The sequence below is a fragment of the Meriones unguiculatus genome (genome assembly GCF_030254825.1).
Source record: "Meriones unguiculatus strain TT.TT164.6M chromosome 13 unlocalized genomic scaffold, Bangor_MerUng_6.1 Chr13_unordered_Scaffold_28, whole genome shotgun sequence".
NCBI classification, from domain to species: domain Eukaryota; kingdom Metazoa; phylum Chordata; class Mammalia; order Rodentia; family Muridae; genus Meriones; species Meriones unguiculatus.
Genome location: NW_026843644.1, coordinates 7912426 through 7938995, shown reverse-complemented (window position 1 = coordinate 7938995; position 26570 = coordinate 7912426). Strand labels below are relative to the sequence as shown.

Below are 26570 nucleotides of genomic sequence, written 5' to 3'. Positions count from 1 at the left end.
CTGGGGTTTTAGGAAGGACCAGGAAGTTCCAGTTTAACAGTTACAGGATTGGGTGACATTCAGCAAGGGCAAGCCTTTTACAAAGTGATTGGCTAGCTAACATAACTAACATTGAGCAAGCTATCTCTTGGTCTCAGGAATGTTAGATATTTTCTTGTCATTGAATGTTCTACTACAAGGTTGGTGGGCTCCTCAGGACAAATGCCCCACTTTGAGATAAGATACCTTCCCATCCTTCTGGTTATCCTCAGGCTGTTCCTTGGGTAGGGAATCTTATGACCTTGGTTTGGGAAATGGTGACTCATGGCCTAGTTCCTGCTGACCTATGGTAGAGTCACTATTCCGTGACCTTTAGCTGACCTTTATAGGCCTAGTTCCTGGTGACCTTTGGGGGTGTCAGGTAGGTTCTCTCTGTTTTAAACAATCCATTTGAATTTTGTGGGGGTTGTAAATGGTATGTCTTGTGTCAAAGAGCACTCCAATATTAAGCTGTGATATAGAAGAGTAGAACTGATGATGTAAAGGATTTCCTATTGCTGAGAAGCTAGTGGTCCCAATTAGAATGTAGCTGAGGGAAGACTGTCTGTAAAACACTCCACAGATAAGTAGTATGCTACCAGGCCTGTTAGAGATTAGGATCCCTGGATACACATGTTTGCTCACCAGGATTATCTAGAAATGTGGCAGGGTGAGGTTTTTTAATTTGTAACTTCCCAACATGTACTTATTAATTTATGATTGTGAGTGAAAACAGACCAGATTGGTGGGTGTTCAGTTTACGTCAGGTAACTTGATCCAGTGAATATTGAATTTTGAATTAAGAGACTGTCCTATGCCCATATGTACAATCCTCATTGACACAGTTCTGTCAGTTCAAATTTGAGACACAGGCTATTGGCTAAATCTGTGTCTGTCAGGTTACAGGTCTAAGCAGATAACATTGTACACAGGGGCAACATCAAACAGTATCTTATTAATGGATTTCCCTCTAGCACAGAATGGCCTGTTCTTTTTCACAGTCAGCATGCCTATGTGTTTTTTTTTTTTCAACTAAGAGGTTAAGAGCACTGGCTCCTCCTCCAGAGGTCATGAACTCTATTCTCACCAACCACATGGTGGTTCACAATAATCTATAATGAAATCTGTTGTTCTCTTCTGGCGTGCAAGTGTACATACATGCAGAACACTGTATACATAATAAATAAATAAATTAATAAGTCATTTGTTGGTATTATTAAATTTTATTTTGTTGATGCATCACTGCTCTAGTCTCTTATTAGTTAACATTCTCTGATAATCCCCAGTCATTATGAATTTCATTCATTTTCTCTAGTGGTTTGATATTTGTTTTTGTTTAAAGCAATGTCTCCTGTAGGTCAACCTTTCACATGTTATGTAACTGAGACTTTCTTTGCACACTGAATGCTGCCCCTACTGCCCAGTGCCTAGAACATAGTCCTGTAGCTCTTTTTAGGTGGGGCCTGACTGGTGAGTGTGAAGTAAAAGAGGCCAGTGAATGAATGTCCACTGAGCACTCTGATATTTTTTGGAGGTGGGCAATTACAAATAAAGAGGGACCTGTGTAAGAACTGAGTTCACTGACCTACTTTGAAGCTTGTGTAGTCACAACACAGAAAGGGAGGGGGAGAAGGGAAGATGGTAATGAGTCAGGTAATCAATGTTAGATGGTCAATAAAAGTGAAAACTGTACATTTGGGAGCAGTCATACACAAAGTGAATCAAGAATATGGATTAGTTGGTGAACTTGTTTCTGGGAATCAAATTTCTAGAGTTGCATGAGTTCAAATAACACAGACATTCTGGACAAACTGCTGTGGTAGTGACTAACAGGTATGTTTCCTCTCCCCCACCCCCCATTTGAAAATGAACAACCTGAGAGAAAAGGTATGAGTAATACTTGGTGTGCTCTAATACATACTTGAAGTACCTGAGGAATATTGGACCATAAAGCCATTTTCAACTTTTAAAAATAATTTTTGAGATTATAATGAAATTGTTTCAAACTTCTCATTCCTCTCTACTCTTACGTCTCAAATGCTCAGATGAATGGTTATGGTGGCTACTTAAAAATCAAATAGACCTGACTGTCAGGTTCTCCCAGCATCCCTCAGTCCTTACCTGTTACAAGGTATGGGTGTCAAACACACATTTCTAGCCCAGGAGTTGAGCTGCCCTCCTCCCAGCTGTCCTTCCTTATGTATTCTAACCGTTTTGGTTACCTGGTCTTTTTCATTTATCATTTTTCCTCCTGGCTCTGTGTTCTGGCTCTCTCCTCTCATCTCACATAGCTCAGTGTCATGCCAACTTTAGACTGTCCCAGATTTCCCTGTGTCTGACTATGTTCTCTTGTCTATCTATAATAAACTTTCTACTCCAATATTCCTAGGTACAGCAATATCCTTTTTGTTTTATATCTCATTTTTGTTGAGCTCCCATTAACTACTCCTTTCTTTCAAATTCATGGACATTTGTTTCTTTAATGGTTGTTACTGTTTGGCTTTGACTGCGGTTTTGCTGAAGGACTTCCCAACTATGAGGAAGAGATGACTGCACTGGACACTGATCATGTAATGGAATGTGCAACATAAATGACCTGTATCTTGGAAGATGAGCAGGTGCCCTAGGAAAGGAGATGATTGTATTTTAAAACATTTCCAAAATGAGGGTGTTACAGGATATTTGATCCCAGTGTGATCCCTTAGATTGTGAACTGTAAAAACCTGAGCTTTGTTTAGTGTGGTTGAGCCCTAACACAAACCTTAATTCCAAGAACTTTCTGTTTATTGTAAACAGGTGATTTTGGTGGGGTACAGTCAGCCCTAGAACATACCTTTAATTCAAAAGCTCTCTGCACACAGGATTTACTAATGTTAACCCTAGGTCAAGAGGCAAATCAAGAAACCAGAAGACAGGAATTAAAGAGTAAGAGAACCTTTCAGCTGAAATGTATTTAACGCAGAGTGTAATAGTGGAAGGAGTTTTAGCTTGGTAGATTTTGGGCTTTTTGAGCTTTGAGCTAGAAAGCCTTTGGAATTGGGTTCTTTTGGCCTATTCCCCCTCAGCTGTCATCTGAACTGGTGAGCTTTTGGAGCTTTTTACTCTTGGAGGTGAGGTGAGTAGCAGGGTCAGATGGGTGATTTCTCTGTCTCTCTGTGCTAGCAAGTTTTAAAATCAAATAATTGGGATTTTCATTCTTTTATAACAACGCTAGGGTTCTGTGTGCCCATAGGGTTTAGGGTAAAGCTAGAATGCCTCTGCTATCAGCATCATTTGATCTTTGATCCAATGGTAGAGGAGCTACTACTGTCCTAAGACTCAGCTGTGTTGTTCAAGCTAATGATGTACTCTGGGTAGGCCCAGCAGACAGGAGCAATAGTGGGAGGTAGTTTATGGGTTTGTTTTGGGATTTTCTTCTGATGTAGCTGTAAAGAGCTGTGAGTGAGACCAGAGGCCATATCATGCTGAGTGTGGGGCCATTGTCCCCAGGCCATGAAGAGCAGGCTGCTGAGGTATCATAGCCTGATATGCTTTGAATGAGATGGATTGTAGTTCAGACTGTGGTTCAGGCTGTGGTTCTGTTTGTCTCCATGTGGTGATCTTGTCAGAGACCCTTGGCCTCTGACCCTTCCTGAGAATTGATTGTCCAAAGAAGTGAGGATTTTGTGGCCTGGGCAGTAGAAATTTTTCTGCTTATAATATCAGGCATTGGTTTTGCAGTGGACAGATTGGAAAACTGAAGGTCTCATTTCTAGAAATCATGAATGCTATATTCCTCATACACCTTTGTGTAACAAATTTTACAAGTCGTTTTGAAACTGGAAGAAAATAGGTGGTGGTGGTCATCTTTCAGTAATACTTGATTATGTTTTTTAACCTTTCAACTTCCACCAGTCACAATGGCATGGTTTATGGACATTCAATTCCAGGGTACAAAAGGAATTTCTGAGATGCAGAATTTTGTCAGGGGTGCCTGGTGTTAAATAAGTGGATAGGTCAGATTCCACTTCTTGTGACATAATTCATGCAGCAGGAAACAGATACTAAATTATTCTCCAACATTTTTTTGTGTGTGAGTGTCCAAAAGGGCTGGGCTCTGTCTGAACCCACAAGGGGACATGAGGGACTGCAAGCCATAGCCCATCTTTATGATCACCTCCATTTTCCAAGTGACTTCCAGAGCAAAAGGACTCTCTGTAAAGGAGGTTAGTAGTAGCTGGAGGGTCAGAAATATAACAGTTTAGGTGTTACTTTGTGTTTGACTTATAACAGTTGGGAAATCTGTGTTTATTTAATTTGTATTAATTAGAAAATCAAAGGTATCTCTGGTCCAGTACACATTTTTCATGTTAGATTTTCCTTATGTCTTCTCATGTAAACTTGACTATATTTTAGGCTTATGTTTTTGGCTTTTTCTCCCACCCCCTCATTCTTTCACAAACACTGTACACATTCTTGATTATTGAAGTTTGTGGTAAAAACAGAAGTCACATCATGCCAGAAGATTATGAAATTCATGACAATAGACTCATCCCGTATTTTTCTGTTTTCCTCTGTTTCTTACCAGGTGGCTTTTCTTATATGAGATAGAGATTTTGGATTGTCCTTTAGCAATCACATAAAGACAATTTGCACTTATGTCTGTAGAAGGCAGAAGAGATAACATGAAGGTGAGTCTTTTGACATTTTCTTTTGGTGATCTCTCATTTTCTTCAGAAATTTCATGTGTCCAATGGTCTCCATATTCTTTAGTTGGATGATTTTATTCTCCTGAAAAGATTAAATCAAAACCCTGCCCCATCCCTAATTCTGGGGTGAGGGTTGTAGCTTTTTAGGCATGTTATATCTTTTATAGAGCAAAATGTTTTTTTCGAAATAGAAAAAGTCTAATATCTCAATTAAAGTTAAAAAAATCTTTGAAAGTTTACAAATATACCTTAAAGTGTATTTATTCTAGATAATAACGGGCATTCGCTTTGATTTTCAGCCTGCCTTTTACAAGCAGCTTTTAAATAAAATCACTGTAAATCCTATGTACCTGCCTCTGCCCCCCTGGTGGCATGTAAAAGGCATGTGGCTCCCAAATGCTGGGATTAGGGCTATGAACCACTAACACCCTGTCATTGTAACTCCTGAATTTAGAAAACAATTAATTAATAGAGAACTGCTTGTCTCTGCTGGGATTAAATGCATGGTCTATCACCATGATGCTCAAATTTCTTATTCACTCCAAGTTTTTCCATCTCAAACAAGTTTATATCTTTGAATTTACTTCAAACATTTTAAACCTCTTAACTGTTTTTAATATGAAACAACAAATGTATCTTTCTTTTATTTAAGAAGAAAACTTTGGTATTTATTAAGTTAGTTTGGACTTAATGACCACACTGTCTGATGAACAGTTACCTCTGCTTATTCAGGAGATCTCTACTATTCAAATCTAATCATGATCAATTTTGATAGGATCCACCTTTCTTTTCCTGTGGAAACATTTGGTTTTACCAGTGAAGAGACAGTTCAGTAGTTTCTCACTGTCTACTACTTTTAGTTATGTTTAGTTCTTTTTGTTCTAGAGTATTTAGGAGTGCTGTTAAGTTGCTACTAAGAGATATTTCTGATTATTTTTTCTGGATGTACTTAGTGCTATGAAGTGTCTTCTGGTCAACAATTCCGTTGTGTACTATGAGTTTTGATATGTTGTGTATTCATTTCATTGACTTCTAGAAATTCTTTAATTTCTTTCTTTACTTCAGTTTTGATCCATTTTTTAATTCAATAGAGTGTTGTTCAATTTGTATGAGTTTGTAAGCTTTCTATTGATTTTGTTATTGGTGATGTGCTGCTTTAAACCTTAGTGGTCTGATAAGATGCAGGTTATTGCAAGTTTCTCATATCTTTTGAGACTTCCACTGTTCAAATATATAATCAATTTTGGAGAATAATATATGAGTTGCTGAGAAGAGGGAATGATCTTTTGTGCTTAGGTGGATGTTCTGTAAACATCATTTGGGTAGTGTTTTGATGTTAGTTATCTGGACCATTTCTCTGTTCAGTTTGGTTAGGAGGACCTGTCCATTGGTGAGAGTGATATATTGAAGTCTTCCCCTATCAGTTTATGAGGGCCAGGATGTGATGCAATCTGCAGAATGGTTTCTTTTATAACTTTCGTTCTCTTATGTTTGGAGCATAAATGTTAAGTATTGAAATGTTATATTGCTGGATGTTTTTTTTTTAATATGTCAATCCTTTTCCATCTTTTGATTAATTATTTTTTGAAGTCTGTTTTGTTAGATATTACAATTGTTATATGAGCTTGATACTCTAGTCCATTTGTTTGGAATATCTTTTCCAACCCTTTACCTTGAGATAATGTCTATCTTGATGTGAAGCTGTGTTTGATGTATTCAGAAGAAGGGTGGATTCTGTTTTATCATCTGTTTTGTGAGCCTGTGTCTTTTTATTGGTGAATTTGGGTCAATGGTATTAAGAGAGATCATTGAACAGTGATTGTTATTTTTGTGGTGTTGGTGGTTTTAGCACCTTGAGTGGGGCTGTATTTATAGATACATATTATTTAAAATTGACTTTTTATGGAACATCTTATTTTCCCCATTTGGTGACTGAAAGTTTCTGGGCATAGTTAGTAATTTGTATTGGCTTCTGCAGTTTTTTAGAGTCAGAAGCACTCTGTCTAAGCCATTCAACTTCTAGCATTTTTACTGAGAATAGAGGATTAATTCCAATAGATCTGCCTTTTTTGATTTTTGGTTGGTTTTTGTTTGTTTTGGTTTGTCAGATTGGTTGGTTAGTTTGGTTTGTTTGTTTGTTTTCAGTTGCAGCTTTTCATATTCTTTCTTCATTCTGTATATTTAGAGTTTTGATTATTCTCTGTGAAGAGGACTTTCTTTTCTGGTCTACTGTCTTTGGTATTTTGTATGCTTCTTGTTCCTTGATAGACATCTTCCTCTTTAGGTTAAGAATTTTTTCTTGTATGATTTTGTTGAAAATATTTTCTGGACCTTTGATCTCATCCTTCTTCTTCTAATCTGATTATTGGCATGTTGTGTTGTCATAATGTCCCAGAGTTCCTGGATGTTTCCTGAATATTTGTATGTAGACCAGGCTGGTTTTGAACTTACAGCTCTAACTCCAGTCGAGTGTTGGGCTTAAATCTAGGCCAACATGCCTGTCATCAACATCACCATCATTGGCTGCTGAGCACGGAATATAGAGTTTTAGGTATTTATTTTCTTTTGTTTTATATATGTAAGCAAAGGTTATTGTGATCTTCATCAACATCTTGCATTTGAAATTTGGCAAGGAGTATATTTAATTTCTGAGGATGCCATTTATTCATGACACTAACACTATCTGAGCTTTCCAAGTCATTGAATTGTAGGTGTGTGACGCTCTTCTTACCTGTTGTATTTTTTTATTTTATTTGTTTGTTTTATTCACATTCAATTTATTTTTAATTTAAATTTGTTTTTGTTATTTATTCTCTGACATGAACTCGAGTCTTTGATCACCTCCTCCTGGGTGGTGCAGCCTTGCAAGGCCACAGAGGAAGATGATACAGCCATCCTTGATGAGACCTGATAAGCTAGAAGGGAAGGAGTTCCTCCTCAATTAGGAGACTAGAGAAAGGGCATAGGGGCAGAAGAAGGAGGGTGGGTGGGACTGGGAGGAGATGAGAGAGGGGGCTATGGCAAGGATACAAAGTGAACACATTGTAATAAATAAATTAATTAAATTAAAAAATAATTTATCCACTTAACATCCCAATTGTAATCTTCTCCCTTGACTCTTCCTTGTCTCACCCTCCATTCTTATTTCCCCTTACCCCATTTCCTATATCTCAGATACAGGGAGCCCTCCTATACTACCATGTGAACCCAGCCTGTCAAGTCTCAGTGGGACTGTCTGCATCCTCTTCCTCTGTGGCATAGCAATGCCCCCTCCGCCAAGGGGAAGTGAGCAAATAGCAGACAAGAGGGTCCATGTCAAAGACAGCACATTCTCCCCTTACTATGGATCGCACATGGAGACTGAGCTGCCTATCAGCTACATCTGAGCAGGGGTCTGGTTCCTCTTCATGAATGGTCTTTGGTGGGTGCATTAATCGCTCCAAGTCCCCATGGGCCCAGATTTGTTGTCCTTGTTGGTCTTGTTATGGAGGTCCTGCCAGCTCTGGGTCTTTCTATCCTCCCACTCTCTCCTATGATTCCCTGTGCTCTACCCAAAGTTTGGCTGTGAGTCTTAGCATTTGCTTTGATCCCCTGCTGGGTAGAGCCTTTCAGAGGACATTTATGTTAGGCTCTCATGTGGTTCCCTCTCCTCAGACACTTCTGATGTAGATTCTATTTGCCCTTTTGAATAAGAATTGACCATCCTCCATAGGGTCCTCTTTTTATTTACTTCCTTTAGGCCTGTGGATTGTAGTATGTTTATCCTGTATTATGGCTATTATTCACTTACCATGCATGTCTTTCTGGTTTTGGAATAAGTCACTTAGGATGATCATTTCTAGTTCCGTCCACTTGCCTGAAAATTTCATGGTTTCCTTTTTTTTTTTAATACCTGAGTAGCATTCCATTGTCTAAATGTACCACAATTTCTGTAAAGCAATTGTTCAGTTGAGAGACATGTAGGTTGTTTCCTGATTCTGGCTATTATGAATATAGATGCTATGAACATAGTTGAGCAAATATCTTTGTTGAATGGTAGAGCATCTTTTTGATATATGCCCAGGAATGGTATAGCAGGGTCTTGAAGTAACACTATTTCCAATTGTCTGAGAAAGCATCAGATTGATTTCTAAAGTGGTTGTATAAGTTTGCACACCCACCAGCAATGGAGGAGTGTTCCTCTTCACATTCTCACTAGCACATGCTGTCACTTCAGGTTTTGATCTTAGCCATGATGGGTTTAAGATGGAATGTCAGAGTAGTTTTGATTTGCATTTCCATGATGACTATTGATATTTAGCATTTATTTAAATGTTTTCCACCATTTGATATTCCTCTGTAGAAAATTCTCTGTTTAGTTCTGTACCCCAGTTTGAAAGTGATTATTTGGTTTGTTGAAGTTTAATTTATAGAGCTCTTTATATATTTTGTTTGTTATTTATAGAGCTATTTATAGAGCTTTCTGTTTTTTGTAGGATTGGAGAAGGTCTTTCTCAGGCTGTAAGCTGTTATTCTGTTCTATTCACAAAGTTCTTTGCTTCATAGAATCTTTTCATTTCATGAGATCCTATTTATTAATTATTGATTTTAGAGCCAGTGCTCTTGGTATTCTGTTTGGGAAGTTATCTTCTATGACAATGAGATCAAGGCTCTTTCCCACTTTTTCTTCTAACAGATTTAGCGTATCTGGTTTTATGTTGGAAGTCTTTGATCAACTTGAACTTTAGTTTAGTGCAGGGTGATAAATACGGATCTATTTTTATTTTTCCACATGTGGACTTCCAGTTAGACCAGCACCATTTGTTGAAGATGCTGTCCTTTTTCCATTGCATGGTTTTGGATTCTTTGACAAAAATCAAATGTCCATCGGTGTGTGGGTTTTTTTATGGGCCTTCACTTTAATTCCATTTATCCACCAGTCTGTTTTTATTCCAGTACCATGCAGTTTTTATTACTATTGATTTATAGTAGAGCTTGAGAGCAGGGGTGGTGATACCTCCTGAAGAACTGCTATTGTACAGGATTATTTTAGCTATTCTGGGTTTTTTTATTTTTCCATATAAAGCTGAGAATTCTTTTTTCAATGTCCAGGGGGAATTGTGTTGATATTTTGATGGGAATTATCATTGAATCTGTAGATTGTTTTTTTGTAAGATGGCAATTTTGACTATGTTGATCCTACTGATCCATGAGCATGAGAGATATTTCTATCTTCTGGTATCTTTTTCAATTTCTTTCTCCAGAGTCTTGAAGTTGTTGTTGTGTTTTATATATATATATATATATATATATATATATATATATATATATATATATAAACATATATATATATATATGTTTTTCACTGGCTTGCTGAGGATAACACCAAGATACGTCAGGTTTTTTTTCCTGCCTATTGTGAAGGGTTTTGTTTTCCTAATTCTTTCTCAGTCCATTTGTCTTTTGCATACAGGTGTGCAACTGATTTTTTTGAGTTAACTTTTTATCCAATCACTTTCAACTGTAGGAGCTCCGTACAGTAGAATTTTGGGGTCACTTTTGTTACCTGTCATATCATCTGTTAAGAGCCATACTTTGACTTCTTCCTTATCAATTTGTATCCCCTTGATCTCCTTTAGTTGTCTTATTGCCCTAGATAGGACTTTGAGTACTGTATTGAAGAGATTTGGAGAGAATGTGTGGCCTTGTCTTGTCCCCGAGTTCAGTGGAATTGATTTAACTTTCTTTCCATTTAGTTTGATGTTAGCTATAGGATTGCTGTACATTGTCTTTACTATTTTTATATCTGTGCCTTTGTCCCCAGTCTCTCCAAGACTTTAAACAAGAATAACTGTTGGATATTGTCAAATGCTTTTTTGGCTTCTAAGGAAATCATCTGGTGCTTTTTTTTCCAATTTGTTTATATGATGGATTAAGATTCCATATATTGAACCATCCCTGCATGCCTGGGATGAAGCCTACTTAGTCATGTTGGATGACATTTTTGGTATGTTCTTGGATTTGGTTTATCGTTAATTTATTGAGTATTTTTGCATCATTGTTCATAAAAGAGATTGGTCTGAAGATCTCTTTCTTTTTTGGGGTCTTTGAGGATTTATCAAGGTGACTGTGGTCTTACAAAAGGAATTTGGTCATGTTGCATCCATTTCTATTTTGTGGAATAATTAGAAGAATATCGGTTTTCACTCTTCATATAAGGTCTTGTAGAATTCTGCTCTGAAATCATCTTGCCCTTGGCTTTTTTGTTGTTGTTGTTGGTGGTGGTGGTGGTGGAAGGATTTTGATGGCTGCTTCTATTTATTTAGGCCATATAAGACTATTTAATATCTTTACCTGATTTTGATTCAACTCTGGTAAGTGGAATCTAACAAGAGAATTGTATATTTCATTTAGATTTTTCAAATTTTGTGGCATATAGGCTTTTGACATAAGAGCTAATGGTTCTTTGGATTTTCTCAGTGTCTGTTATCTCTCTCTCTTCCTTTCAGACTTTGTTGATTTGGATAGTGTCTTTCGGCCTTTTACTTAGTTTGGCTAAGAGTTTGTCTATATATTCGATTTTCTCAAAGAACTAGCCCTTGGTTTCATTGATTCTTTGAATTATTCTCTTTGTTTCTAATTTATTGATTTCAGCCCTGACTTTGGTTATTCCTAGTGGTCTACTCCTGTTGGGTGTGTCTGCTTTTTTTCTAGGGCTTTCAAGTGTGCCATTAAGTTGCTTGTATGGGATGTCTTCAATAGCTTATGAAGGCCTTTACTGCTATTAAAAGTCCTCTTAGGACTGCTTTCATTGCATTCCATGAGTTTGGGTATGATGTACCTTCATTTTCATTGAATTGTAGGAAGTTCTTTCTTTATTTCTTCCCTGACCTAGATTTCATTGAGTAGGGAGTTGTTCAGTTCCCACATGTGTGTAGGCTTTTTATTATTTCTGTTATTTTTGAGGTTTGTCTTTCGTCTATCATGGTCTGATAGGATATAAGATATTATTTCAATCTTGTTGTATCTGGTTTGTTACCTACTGTATGGTCAGTTTTGCAGAAGGGTCTGTGAGGTGCTGAAAGAAGATATATTCTTTTCTGTTTGGGTTAAAAAATTCTCTAGGTATCTCTTAGGTCCATTTGATTCATGACATCCATTAGTGTCATCATCTCTCAGTTTAAGTTCTTTTCCATTGCTCTGTCCCTTGATGATAGTGATTTGTTGACCTCTCCAATTATTAATGTATGGCAATTGATATGTTCTTTAAGCTTTATTAATGTTTATTTTACAAATGTGGTTGTCCTTTTATTTGGAGCATTGTTCAGAATACAGATGCGATATTGGTGGAATTTTCCTTTGATGAGTATGAAGTATCCTTCCTCATTTCTTTCTTATTTATTTTTTATTTAGGAGCAATAATTGATATCTCAATATTTCAAAGTTTGAAAATATGTGTAACAGCATAGTTTTTTTAAAAAAATCTTTCAAAATTTTATTGTTTTCTTTTAAAATTTTTATTGATAACAGTTTATTCACTTTGGATCCCTCCTGTACCTTCCTCCTTTCTCCCCTCCCAATCCTACCCTCCATCTTCCCCTCCCATGTCCCTTTCCCAGTCCACTGATAAGGTTGGTCCTCCTCCCCTTCAATCTGATCCTACTCTATCAGATCTCATTAGAAGTGGCTGCATTGTCTTCTGTGGCCTGGCAAGGCTGATTCCCCCTCAATGAGAGGTGATCAAAGAGCGGGCCAATGAGTTCCTGTCAGAGACAGTTCCCTGTCCCCATTACTATGAAGCCCATTTGCATACTGAACTGCCATAGGCTACCTTTTGTGCAGGGGTTTCAGGCCATCTCCATGAGTGGTCCTTGGCTGGCGTATCAGTTTCAAAAAAGACCCATGTGCCCAGAATTTTTGGAACTGTTGCTGTCCTTGTAGAGCTCCTGTCATCTCCAGGTTTACTATCTCCCAGTTCTTCCATAAGATTCCCTGCACTTTGCCCAAAGTTTGGCTCTGAGTCTCAGCATCTGCCTTGATACCCTGCAGGGTAGAGCCTTTCAAAGGCCTTCAGTGGTAGGCTCCTGTCCTGTCCCTGTATTCTCCCTCATCTGATGTCCATCCTCTTTGCCTTTCTGCATGGGGTTTGAGCATCTTAGCCAGCATACGCCTTCCTGATTAACTTCCTTAGTTGTACAGATTTTAGTATTTTTATCCTATATTTTATATCCTATATCCACTTGTGAGTGAGTATATATCCTGTGAGTCTTTCTGCTTCTGGGATATCTCATTCAGGATGATCTTTTCCACTTCCCACCATTTACCTGCAAATTTCATGTTTTCCTTATTTTTCATTGCTGAGTAATATTACATCGTATAGATATACCACAATTTCTATATCCATTCCTCAACTGAGGGCCATTTGTGCTGTTTCCAGCTTCTGGCTATTCCAAAAAAGCTACTACAAACATAGTTGAGCAGATGTCCTTGCTGCATACTTGAGTGCCCTTTGGATATATGCTTAGGATATATGCTTAGGATGAATCTTGAGGAGGCGCTATTCCTAATTGTCTGAGAAAATGCCAGGTTGATTTGCAAAGTGATTGTATAAGTTTACATTCCCACCAGCAATGAAGAAGGGTTCCCCTTTCTCCAAATCCTATCCAGCATGAGTTGTCACTTGAGTTATTTGTCTTAGTCATTTTGATGGGTGTAAGGTGAAATCTCAGGGTGGTTTTGATTTGCATTTCCATGATGACTGAGAATGTTGAACATTTTTTAAGTGTTTCTCTGCCATTCTATATTCCTCTATTGAGAATTCTCTGTTTAGCTCTGTACCTCATTTTTTAATTGGGTTACTTGATTTGTTGGTATTTAACTTCTTGTAATCTTTGTAAATACTGGACATTAACCCTCTGTCAGATATAGGGTTGGTGAAGATCCTTTCCCAATCTGCAGGCAGTCATTTTATTTTGACAACAGTTTCCTTTGACTTATAGAAGTTTTTCAGTTTCAGAAGGTCCACTTATTGATTGTTGCTCTTAGAGCCTGTACTGTTGAAATTCTGTTCAGGAAGTTGTCTCCTGTTCCAATGACTTCAAGGCTCTTCCTCACTTTTTCTTCTAACAGGGTTAGTATGTCTGGTTTTATACTGAAGTCTTTGATCCACCTGAACTTTAGTTCTGTGCAGAGTGATAAATATGGAACTATTTGCATTTTCCTACGTGTAGACATCCAGTTAGACCAGCACCATTTGTTGAAGATGCTATCTTTTTTCCACTGTATGGTTTTGGCATCTTTGTCAAAAATCAGGAGTCCATAGTGTGTGGGTATATTTCTGGGACTTCTATCTGATTCCGTTGATCCTCCAATTGGTTTCTATACCAGTACCATGTGGTTTTTATTACTGTTGCTCTATAGTAAAGCGTAAGAACAGTGATGGAGATACCTCCAGAAGATCTTTTATTATGGAGGATTGCTTTAGCAATTCTGGGTTTCTTGTTATTCCATATGAAGTTAAGCATTTTTCTTTCAAGGTCTGTAAAGAATTGTGTTGGTAATGTGAGAGGAATTGCATTAAATCTGTAGATTGCTTTTGGTAAGAGGACCATTTTTACTATGTTAATCCTTCCAAGCCATGAGCACGTGAGTACTTTCTATCTTCTGATATCTTTTTATAATTCTTTCTTTAGAGAATTTTTTTGAATTTTTTTCATACAAGTTTGTGCCTTCCTTGTTTTGGGTCCCACCAAGGTACTTTATGTCCTTTGCGACTATTGTGAAGGGTGTTGTTTACCTAATTTCTTTCTCAGCCCTTTTGTCTTTTGTATACAGGAGGGCTACTTTTTTTTAGTTGATTTTGTATACAGCCACTTTGCTAAAAGTGTTTGTCAGCTTTAGGAGTTCCCTGGTAGAATTTTGGGGGTCACTCAGGTATACTGGGCAGCCTTGTCTTGTTTCTGATTTCAGTGGGATTGATTTAAGTTTCTCTCAATTTAGTTTGATGTTGGCTACAGGTTTGCTGTATATTGCTTTTACTATATTTAGGTATGTGCCTTGTATCCCTGATATCTCCAATACTTTAAACATGAATGGATGCCGGATTTTGTCAAATGCATTTTCAGCATCTAAGGAGATTATCATATGGTTTTTTTCTTTCAGTTTGTTAATATGGTGGATCACATTGATGGATTTCTGTATATTGAACCACCCCTGCATGCCTGGAATGAAGCCTACATGGTCATAGTGAATGATATCTTTGATGTGTTCTTGTATTCGGTTTGCAAAGTATTTTGTTGAGTATTTTTGCATCAATGTTCATATGGGAGATTGGCCTGAAACATGCTTTTTTTGTTGGGTCTTTGTGAGGTTTAGGTACCAAGGTGACTGTGGCTTCAATGAATAAGTTTGGTAGTGTTCCTTATGTTTCTATTTTGTGGAATAGATTGAAGAGAACTGGTGTTAGCTCTTCTTTGATGGTCTGGTAGAATTCTACACTGAAACCACCTGGCCCTGGGCTTTTCGTGAATCTGAGAATTTTGATGAATGCTTCTATTTCCTTAGGAGATATAGGACTATTTAGTTGATTTACCTGGTCTTGATTCAGCTTTGGTAAGTGGAATTGATCAAGAAAATTGTCCATTTTATTTAGATTTTCAAATTTTGTGGCATAGAGACTTTTGAAGTAAGTCCTAATTGTATGGATTTCCTCAGTGTCTATTGTTTTCTCCCCCTTTACTTTTCTGATTTTGTTAATTTGAATGGTGTCTCTCTGCCTTTTAATTAGTTTTGATAAGGGTTTGTCTATCTTCCTCATTTTCTCAAAGAACAAGCTCTTGGTTTCATTGATTCTTTTAATTGTTTTATTTGTTTCTAATTGATTGATTTCAGCCCTGAGTTTGATTATTTCCAGTCATCTATTCCTTTTTCGTGTGTCTGCTTCTTTTTTTTCCCCCTAGGGCTTTTAGGTAAGCCATTAAGTTTCTTAAATGAGATGTTTCAAATTTCTTCTTGAAGTCACTCAGTGCTATGAACTTTCCTTTTAGCACTGCTTTCATCGTGTCCCATAAGTTTGGGTATCTGGTGTCTTCATTTGCATTGAATTCTAGGAAGACTTTAATTTCTTTCTTTATTTCTTCCCTGACCCAGCTGTCATTTAGTAGTGAGTTGTTCAGTTTCCATGTTTGTATAGGCTTTCTGATATTTCTGTAGTTGTTAAGGTCCAGCTTTATTCCATGGTGATCAAATAGGATACAAGGGATTATTTCAATCTTCTTGTATCTGTTGAGGCTTGCTTTGTAATCAACTATATGGTCTGTTTTGGAGAAGGTTCCATGAGGTGCTGAGAAGAAGGTAAATTCTTTTGTGTTTGAGTGTAAGGTTCTGTAGATGTCTGTTAGGTCCATTTGATTCATGACCCCGTTAGAGATATTGTTTCTTTTTTTCTCTGTTTTGTCAACCTGTTCTTTTTTGAGAGTGGGATGTTGAAGTCTCCCACTATTAATGTATGGTGATCTATGTGTGGTTTAAGTTTTATTAATGTTTCTTTTATAAACATGGGTGCCTTTGTATTTGGGGCATGGATGTTCAGGATTGTGATATCTTCCTGGTGAAATTTTTCCCTTGATGTGTATGAAGTGTCCTTCCCCATTTCTTTTTTTATTAATTTTGTTTGAAAGTCTATTTTATCATATATTAGAATGGCTACTCCTGCTTGATTCTTGGTTCCATTTTTTTGGAAAAATGTCTACCAGAACTTTACCCTCAGGTAATATCTTGTGACTTAGGTGTGTTTCTTGTATGCAGCAGATTGTTGGGTCTTATTTAGGCATCCATTCTGTTAGTCTGCATCTTTTTTATTGGAGAATTGGGTCCATTGAGAGAGATTAATGACCAGTGGCTGTTAGATCCTTTGGTTTTGATATTGACTGTGATAGTAAGTTTGTGTGCTTGGCTCATTTTTGTTTTGCTGTAGTGAGATTAATTATTTCCTGTGTTTTCTTGAAAGTAGTTGGTTTCTTGGGTTGTATTTTTCCATCTAGTGTCTTCTGTAACACTGGATTTGTGTGTAGGTATTGTTGAAATTTGCTTTTGTCGTTGAAAATCTTGTTTTCTCACTCTATGAAGACTGAGAGTCTATGAGGGTATAGTAGCCTGGGCTAAAATCTATTTTCTCTTAGGGTCTGGATGATATCTGTCCAGGCCCTTTTAGCTTTCATAGTCTCTGTTGAGAAGTCAGGTGTGATTCTGATGGGTTTGCCATTATATGTTACTTGGCCTTTTTCCCTTGCAGCTTTTAGTATTTTTCTTTGTTCTGTATACTTACTGTTTTTATTATTATGTGGTGGGAGGATTTTCTTTTCTGGTCTATTTTATTGGGTGTTCTGTAGGCCTCTTGTGTTCTTATAGACCTCTTCCTTAAGTTGGGGATTTTTTCTTTTATGATTTTGCTGAAAATATTTTCTGGGCCTTGTAGGAGGGAATCTTTTTCCTCTATTCCTATTATTCTTAGGTTTTGTCTTTTCATGTTTTCTTGGATTTCTTGGATGGTCTGTGTCAAGAATTTTTTAGATTTAACATTTTCTTTGATGGATACATCGATTCCTTCTATTGTGTCTTTCACAGTTGAGATTCTTTCTTCCATCTCTTATAGTTATAACCATCTCAATAGGTTGTGCTTACCTCTGTAGTTCCTGTTTTCTTCCCTAAATTCTTTCTCTCCAGAATATCCTTCATTTGTGTTCTTTCATTTTTTTTCCAATTTTATCTTCAGATATTGAGCTGTTTTGTTGAATTACTTCACCTGTCTGACTGTATTTTCCTTCAATTCCTTCAGCTGTTTGTTTGAACAATCCTCTGTTTCTTTAATTTCTTTCAGTGATTTAAGTATTTCTTCTGTAAAGGCCACAAATTGTTTGGCTGGAACTTCCTGTATTTCTTTATGGATGGCCATAATCTCTTTGTCTTTATCTTCTTCCATTTCTTTGCAGATCTTGATAAACTGACTATCTTCCTCTCGTTCTTTACATAGTTTATTTGTTTCCTCTATTATTCTCTTCTTAAGCATAGATGTAAGGTTATCTTCTCGAATTTCACTTATGCTAGTGTGTCCAGGGCTACTTGCCCCAGGATAACTGGGTTCTGGAGATGCCATATTGCTGTATCTTTTGTTCTTTGAGATTTTACACTCTACCCATTTGGCTATCTTAGGTGTTGGGTGTTTGTTTCTGGTGCTTCCTAGAATCTTGTGGTGTGGAGAATCCCCTTGGCAGGAAGGTAATTTTTCCCAAAGGAGGCTTCCTCAGATTTTGGGGTACGGTCACTGAATGGCAGGTGTTTTTCAGGAATTGCCACAGACGTACAGACCTGAGTGGTAATTGTGGTCTATATTAGTCAAGGGGGCTCTCCTCTCACCCAGAGAAGTCCTGGAGACAGCTGTCTTGCTACTGGGTTTCTTGATGTAACTTTAGTGAGCTGCTTCTGTAACCTGGGTGCCCCGGGATTTGGTCAGTTTAGTTAGAGATAACTGGTTGTCCCTTGGGGAAGTATCTGGGGGTTGATCTCAGGGAACCCAGGCTTCTGGAGGTCTGAGTTTGGAGCTCTGTGCTCCTGTACCCAAGTGGTAATCAGTGACACATGAGCATTACTCTCATGTGTGCAGCAAGAGGCTAGAGTGTGGAGCCTGTGTATAACCAGAAACTTTTTTGGAGCTAGGTGTCCTGAGGTAGGGCCAGATATTTTCCCCACCTTTGGGTTTTCTCCCAATAGGAAGACTCAGTCTGTGGTGTTTGACGTGGTGTGTAGAATACGTAGGCACTTGCCAATGATGGCTCCAAGCTGGTGACTGGGAAAGAAGCTGAGAGCTTTTCCAAGAATGTTTCTGTGTGTGGTGGTGGTAGTGTGTGTGGGGGGAGTTGGCTGAGTGCTCTAAGCTGGGACCTTCTATTTCTCTGCCTGTGGAGTTTTCTCCAGACAGGGAAACCCAGCCTCTGTGTCCTGGGGCACACAGTTCTGTCTGTGATGGAGAGCAGGGAATGCAGGACTAGCGGCTGGAGGCCCACTCAGGCCTGGTGGCTGTGCATCCACCAGTCTGTAGGACCTTTCCAGTGATAGACTGGGTGACCTGAGGTCAGTCTTGCTTTCTTCTTCCTTATGTGTGTGTGTGTGTGTGTGTGTGTGTGTGTGTGTGTTTGACTGGCGCTCCCAGTCTCTGGTGCCGTGGAGCACACAGTTTGGCCTGGGAAGGTGATCAGGACACACAGGTGTATCCTGCACCTGGGATATTTTCAGGGTTCTCACTGAGTGACCTGAGAGAGGAATTGAGTGATTCCCATACCACGGAGTTTCCTCTCACCTTGGAAACACGATTGCTGTTGTTTTAGGGCCCAGAGTTCAGTCTTTTAGTTGCTGTACCGACATTGCTGTCCTGTTCCTGTCCTGGTCCTCCTGGCAATGCCATCTTGTATTCCCCCTTCCTCATCCCTTTCAATTAATTTTGGTTGAAATTCTGTATTATTAGATATTAGAATAGCTACTCTTGCTTGCTTCTTGGGTCCATTTGCTTGAAAACCTTATTCCTGCTGCAACATCCAAGGAATTTTCCCAGAGATTAGCTGGGTGCTCTGAGGTTGGACCCAATTGTTTCCCTCATCATTGGTTTTCTTCTTACCTTGGAAACACAGTCAGTGGTGTTTGGAGGCCCACACAACCAACTATTGATCACTGTGCGGTCTCTGCTACCCTGCTGATCAGACACAGTGTGCAATCATCCCAGCCATCTGGGATCTATTTTTAGTTTTTACTGAATGTAAGTATTTTGATTGTATGCATGAATAAGCACCTCTTGTGTGCCTAATCCTCACAGTAGTCTGAAGATGTCTTCAGAACTCATGAACGTATAGCAATTAAAAGTAGCGGGTCCTCAGTAAACACTAACAATTGAGCCCAATTATTTGCAAGAGCAGTAAGAGCTCCTCACTGCTGAGCTCTATCTTATGTTGATCATTTATGATCAGCATTTATACTGCTAATATTTTTGTCTTCTATTTTTACCTGTTTAAACATGCATTCCCTTTTAGTAAGATATCATTGAAGTTACAGTTTAAGCTGGGGCAGTACACATTTCTGGAAAATAAATATACAACAGGAGTGAATGTATAATTCCTTGTAGAGGCTTCAGTAAAGACCTCTGAGTTCTTTCAATATTTTGTGTTTGTTTGATTGACTTTTAGGGGAAGCTCTCTCTTAATATATAGGCCTGGCTATCCTAGAACTCTTTGAATAGATAATGCTGACATCCAGATCAATAAGATACACCTGCATCTGCCTCCTTAGTGATGGAATTGAAGGCATGACAGAATACACCCAGCTTGTCCACCATTTTTTGTAGTTAGTAACTGTTAATAAATTTCTCTGATCTGTACTTAGTATTGTTCATCTGTTAATTTCTCTCTCTGTGTGTCTCTGTCTCTATGTCTCTGTCTCTCTATTTCACACTCTTCTCTTTGTTTGTCTTTGTCCACATTAATTGCCATGTCTATTCCAAAGCTATATCCCCTTCAAAAAGTTCAGATATGATACAGTTAAAACTTGTTATTCTGTTTTCTTCTAAAATGACTTAGTGATAACATTAACATTTCTTTTTTTAATAGAAAAGTTTTAATCTTTATTTTTAATCTATAGACTACATTATTTAGTAAGGAGGATATACAAAACAATGATCAAAGAATAATCATGTGTTCTATTCCTTTTCTTTTGTCTGGTCACTCAGAAATATGATGTTATTGGCTATGATTGTTGTTGCTTGCCACTCACATTATTTTTATCTATGTATTCACTGTAGTCCACTTTCCCTTCCACAAATATATGAGCCCCCCTCTTCACATACTGATATGCCACATCCCTGAGCCCTGGTCAAAACATGATATTCAGTACCATGTTGTCTTTTGACTGATGTTACCCATCTGTTCAGTGTCCCCTGATCAACACATCTCATTTGTTGCTATATAAAATATCATGACTGTGTTTTGTCCTTCCACCTGTCTCATGACAGGGTCCTGACCTACTCACCCAAGTAACTGAAGATGATTCATAGATTGCTCAAGAACCCAACTAATGGCTACTTTATATTCATGTCTTACAAACTGATGAAACACAGGTTTTTGAAGCACGTCTTTGTTTTTTGTTTTTTTTTTTCAATCTAACCTTTAGGCTTTTTCATCTCCCCTACTTCACATCATGCACAGCACCCAACTGTATAACATTCACACTTCTGTGTCAGAAAATAAATTGAAGAAGCAGTAGAATTATATGATTATATTGACAGTGAAGTATAAATTTATATTGTTGCCACTGTTTCTATTGTACAAATGTATGGCATATTATAGAATTCAGTGACCTACGATGATGTGTATGTGAAATTCAACCAAGAAGAGTGGGCCTTGCTGGAACCTTCCCAGAAGCAACTCTACAAAGATGTGATGCTAGAGACCTGTGAAAACCTCACTGCTATAGGTAAGACTGCAATTTTTCTTTCACTTTTAAAATAAAGAGACAACTTTTATTTTGTATTGATCCTCTTCTGTAATTCCAATTGATAATGAGGATGAATGAGGTAAATAAATCAGGCATGGTTCTAAGGGTCACAGAAGATAGTGATTTAAGTTTTCCCTTAATAATAACATATTTCCAATAATATATATTTTCTGGTACTATATTTTAGACTACAATTGGGATGACCATAATATTGAAGAACAGTTTCAAAGTTCTACAAGTAATCAAAGGTAACTTTATGTGCATGTTGATACAGATATAAATCTTAAATTTTAATGTGTCCTGGAAGTCTGGTGTTTTTTGTTTGTTTGTTTGTTTATTGGTTGCTTTTTATTTTCTGTTTTTGAAATAGATTTTTTTTCTGGGTATCTGTGACTTTCTTAGACTTGCTTGTTAGACCGGCCTGACCTCAAAATCACACAGATCTGCCTGCTTCTGCCTCCACAAGTGCTGGGATTGAAGGCATGTACCAGCACACATGGCTGTGTCCTGGAAGTTTTAAAGAAAAGCAACAGTGTAAAAACACCACTGCTTTAAGTGTACTGATGATGATTAAAATCTCATAATTCCATGTACTTCAATGTCAGGTATCTGATTTGTGTTTACAAGGCACTCCCCTAAGATAGAAGAAAATAAAATAATATTGTAACAAAAATACCATTTGAATCATATGGACATTATAGCTACTGACTTGAACTGCCAATCTGTTTAGTCTCATTCTATCTACTCAGATATTGTAAGAGGTATACACACTGAATTGGTGATCAGTATGTGTCCAAAACCTTCTAATAAGCAAAAATTACATAGTAGAACCAGTGTTACTAATTTTCGTACAGTAACATTGTAAAGTTTAGTGAAAGGAGCAGCTTATGAGAATCAAGAATATTGTTTGGAGAAACCTTAATCCCTGACATGTCTATGATGAACAAAAACAAACTGTGTTAATTCAATGTGGGAATCGTTAGTATTTTTGTAAATTAAACTGGTATATCATATGTCAAAATGATTCTAAGACACATGAGCATAGGAATATTGAAAGAAGCAGTGTACCTGTCTTTCTCCAAGAACAGTTGATTTTGTAGAAGTCCCCACTTTGAGTAGATTTCCTATATGTGATAAACGGTTACTGTTAATTGGTTTTTCAACTTCACTGAGACTTCTTCAGCAAACTCATACTGATGAAAATACCTATGAATACAAGGATTTTGGAACTTCTTCTGCTTGTACTAGCTCATTTTGTAAATGAAGTGTCATTCATACAGTACAAAACTTTATTGAATGGGATTGCTGGGGTAAAACTCTGAATCCTTGCAATACACTTTATATATAGGAGAAAACTTCTTATAGAAAAATGATGCTGTAAAAGAGAATCACATAACAAATGTTCTTATCATCACAGGGATCTTAAAAAATACCCATTATAAAGGGGAATATCATGAATATAAATAAAGTGATAAAAGTTAAAAATTTGATTCTTCTTTACCATCAGGCCAAATTATAAAATTAATTCATATAGAAAAACATATTTATTAGTGTAATGAAATGACTGTGGTAAATCTTTCACATGTGCTACTTATCTTTGCAGGCATGAAAGCAGTCATACTGGAGAGAAACCCTTTAAATGCACTCTATGTGGTAAAGCCTTCCCCTATACCACTGATCTCATAGGGCATAAAAGAACACACGCAGGAGAGAAGCCTTACAAATGCAATCAATGTGGTAAAGCCTTTGCAAAAAACAGTCATCTCATAAGCCATAGAAGAACACATACTGGAGAGAAACCTTACGACTGTAACCAGTGTGGTAAAGCCTTTGCACGAAACAGTCATCTCATAAGCCATAAAAGAACACACACTGGAGAGAAACCTTATGAATGTAATGAGTGTGGCAAAGCCTTTGCAGAAAACAGTCATCTCATAAGCCATAAAAGAACACACACTGGAGAGAAATTTTATGAATGTGACGAGTGTGGTAAAGCCTTTGCAGAAAACAGTAATCTCATACGGCATAAAAGAACACACAGTGGAGAGAAACCTTATGAATGTAACCAGTGTGGTAAAGCCTTTGCACAAAACAGTGCTCTCATAAGCCATAAAAGAATACACACTGGAGAGAAACCTTATGAATGTAACCAGTGTGGTAAAGCCTTTGCACAAAACAGTGCTCTCATAAGACATAAAAGAACACATACTGGAGAGAAACCTTATGAATGTAACCAGTGTGGTAAAGCCTTTGCACAAAACAGTGCTCTCATAAGACATAAAAGAACACATACTGGAAAGAAACCTTATGAATATACCCAATAAGATAAAGCCTTTTCACAGCAGAGTAGTCTCCGAAAACAGGAAAAGACACAGAGTGGAGAGAAGCCTGGTGAGGGTAATTAGTGTGATAAAGCCTTTGCATGTAACAATCATCTCCTAAGACAACAACACATTCTGGAGGGAAACCATATGAATGTAACTATGTGGCAAACCCTTTGCACATAAAATCTCCTAATACATAAAATAACACATACTGGAAAGATGTCTGACTGTAACCACTGTGAAAAAACTTTTGGACTTCAGAATCATCTTCACACTCATGAAAGAAATCCTAGTGGATAGAAAGCCTGTGAGTGCTTTTAACATGGTGAAACCATTCCACATTTGTATAATCTTCATCATCTTGAAAGGATTCATAAAGGAGGAAAAACTCATGAATGTGTTAAAATGGTGAGGCCTTGCACAAATATAGAGTTATCATCATCATAAAAGTATCCTTACTGGTGAGGGATTCTGTGAGTATAAGCAATGTGGAAAGGTATTTGTGTTCTTTGGTCCACTGAGATCCAACAGAACTGGAAAACTAGCTCAATTGAAATGACCTCCCTTTTCTGAAGGGGAAAGGGAATAGGGGCAATAGGAATGGAGGGTAGTACAGGGGGGAGAGAAGGGAGGGGGACTACAATTGGAATGTAAAGTACATAAACTTATTTTTATATACAATGAATGTTAAATATCAATTACATGCAAAATTATTATATAATAAAGTGTTTTGGGAAGGCTTACTGATAATACTGGTTCTCAACATTTACTGTTTTCAGTTACTTCACTTTACACAAGAAACTTTTAGTCCAGTGGATGAATATGTAGGGAATGGTGAACTAACACCAGCCAGGAAGTTCTCTGAGAGTATCACAACAGTTGTAGCCTGTAGAAGTTTCTTTGTTTACACATACCTTTTGTTCCAAGGGGTTCTACTGAAAACCATCACAACCCAGACTGAATTTTGAGATGTGAGGGAGGAGGCTTTTTTCTTCCATGTATGACCCTGCTGCTGGCCTAGTTGTGTAATCATGGCAAGGGTGAGTTTTCCCTGCCTGACTTCATCTGGAGAATGCCTTTAGACATAGATGCCACCAACCAAATTTGATAGATGGCCTTTGACACAGATCCCTGATAACTCTTCCCTCCCTTCAAATATAGGATAATTAAGTTCCATGTTCTTGTTCATATGATAGGAATGTACTGTTTACTGCAAATCAAGCATCCTTGAAGTGCTCAGTTTTAAACAATTATCTACACCTATCCTTGCAGCATCCCAGTCACTCCCTAAGGGGTATATATACCCTCTGTTTTCTGGAATTAAATTTGAACTTACTTCCTGAGGTGGTTCCCAGAGTGTTCTGATCACTGTTATTCTTGTGGGTGTCTTCCAAGCTTTATACCTCATCTTCTGGCCCTCTTTCCTTCCTGGGCTTGTGGGAAACAGCCTCCAGGCAGCAAGAGAACCACGTTCTCTGAAATGCTTGTGAAAAAAATGTTTCACACTTCATAGCATTTAAAATTTCACATGTTTCTGGATGTGAGATGGTAAATCAAACACTGTCTTGGGAGTGGGACTCTTTAAAATGAGTTATACCTAGTGTTTATTTCACAGTAAGCTTGCAGGCAAGCTTCATAGTATGAAATCTTCTGAGGTGAGCACAGTGGCCTATGCAGAAGTAATAAGTGCAGAAATTTTATTTCCCTGTTTTTAATAGCTGAGTAGTGTTCTGATAATATGTGGATGGATGGCAGAGGAGGGGAACTCCTCTTTTGAGTGGACTATGGAAAAGGGTTTGGGGGAAGAGGGAAGGAGGGTGGGACCAGTAGGAGTTGAGAGAGTGGCCTTATATAGGGGTATACAATGAATAAATTGTGAAAAAATAAAAATAATTAATAAAATAAAAATGAATTAGAAAAACAAAACTTGACAGCAAAAATTTGAGTCCAGTCTGGGTACCCGCCCTCCTTCAAAGAAAAGAAAGAAGATATAAAGAAAGGAAAGAAAATTAGAATCTTTGTCTTTGCCATCTTTCTTCCTGGTGAGCTCATTTTTTAATCATTACCTAATGGAGACCATCCTGCTCTCTCTGAAGTTTATATTTCCATAGATGTAGGTTTCATACCTGGAACAAATGGCAGAGGTTCGTATTTAACGTATCAAAACAGACCTAGCTGCCAATTTTCTCCCAACAATCCTTCAGTTCTTCCATGTTATATGATCCTCAAGGCTGGCATAGCCCACCCAATTCCATGAATTCTCCTTCCCAGGGCCTGAGTTAACCTCATTCCTCCCTCCCCCATATATAGGCAAACTATTTTGGCTACCTGGTCCTGTTGAAAGCCATGCAGGAGCAACAGCAAAACATCTGTAGCACTCATGGAATTTGGCTCCCCTGTTAGCGTAGTCATGATGAGTTTGTATTGGAGAAGCATAATCCCAAGACCTGCTTATACTGAGGACTTTGGGCTGTTGTGGAACATAGCTCTGTTTGATGCCATTATGATGCCCATATTCCTCATAACATGAGTTGTATGAAAAGTCTAATGATGCTTCTAGCCCCCTCACTGGGCAATATCACTGGCATTTATTTTTAACAATGCTTGATCTCTTTTCATAGATCAAGCTGAGCAAATTAATGAATTAACCACTGCTCTTGAAAGGGACCATAGTTGTAGGTTTTTAGCAATGACCATTATACTTAGAAAGAATTTGGAAAAAGATTGTTTAACAAGGTTGGAGAAGATATTTTTGCTAATGTCTGTGATGTACAAAACCTTAGAGAATAATTTAAAGTTAAGAAAAGTACACTCTTAATAGTAAATCCAGGGATGTTAAGGCTGACGAGCAGAAGCAATAGCCCAAGGTAGCATTGGCCGATTGTACACCCTCAAGCAGGGTCTGAAACTGAGACAGCAGGTGATTCCCCTATACATGTTTCCCCCCTCAGCTTATTGATATGATTTAAGAAAAAAAATATTAATGAGTAGATGCACACCCCTTTGAGATTTAAAGTATAGGTGCCAG

General features: G+C 37.7%; 1 pseudogene; it reads left to right on the top strand.

Annotated features, from left to right (window-relative positions):
* Positions 1–23742, top strand: part of LOC132650727 (zinc finger protein 431-like) — a 294095-nt pseudogene extending 270353 nt beyond the window's left edge.
* The last annotated feature ends 2828 nt before the right edge of the window (positions 23743–26570 follow it).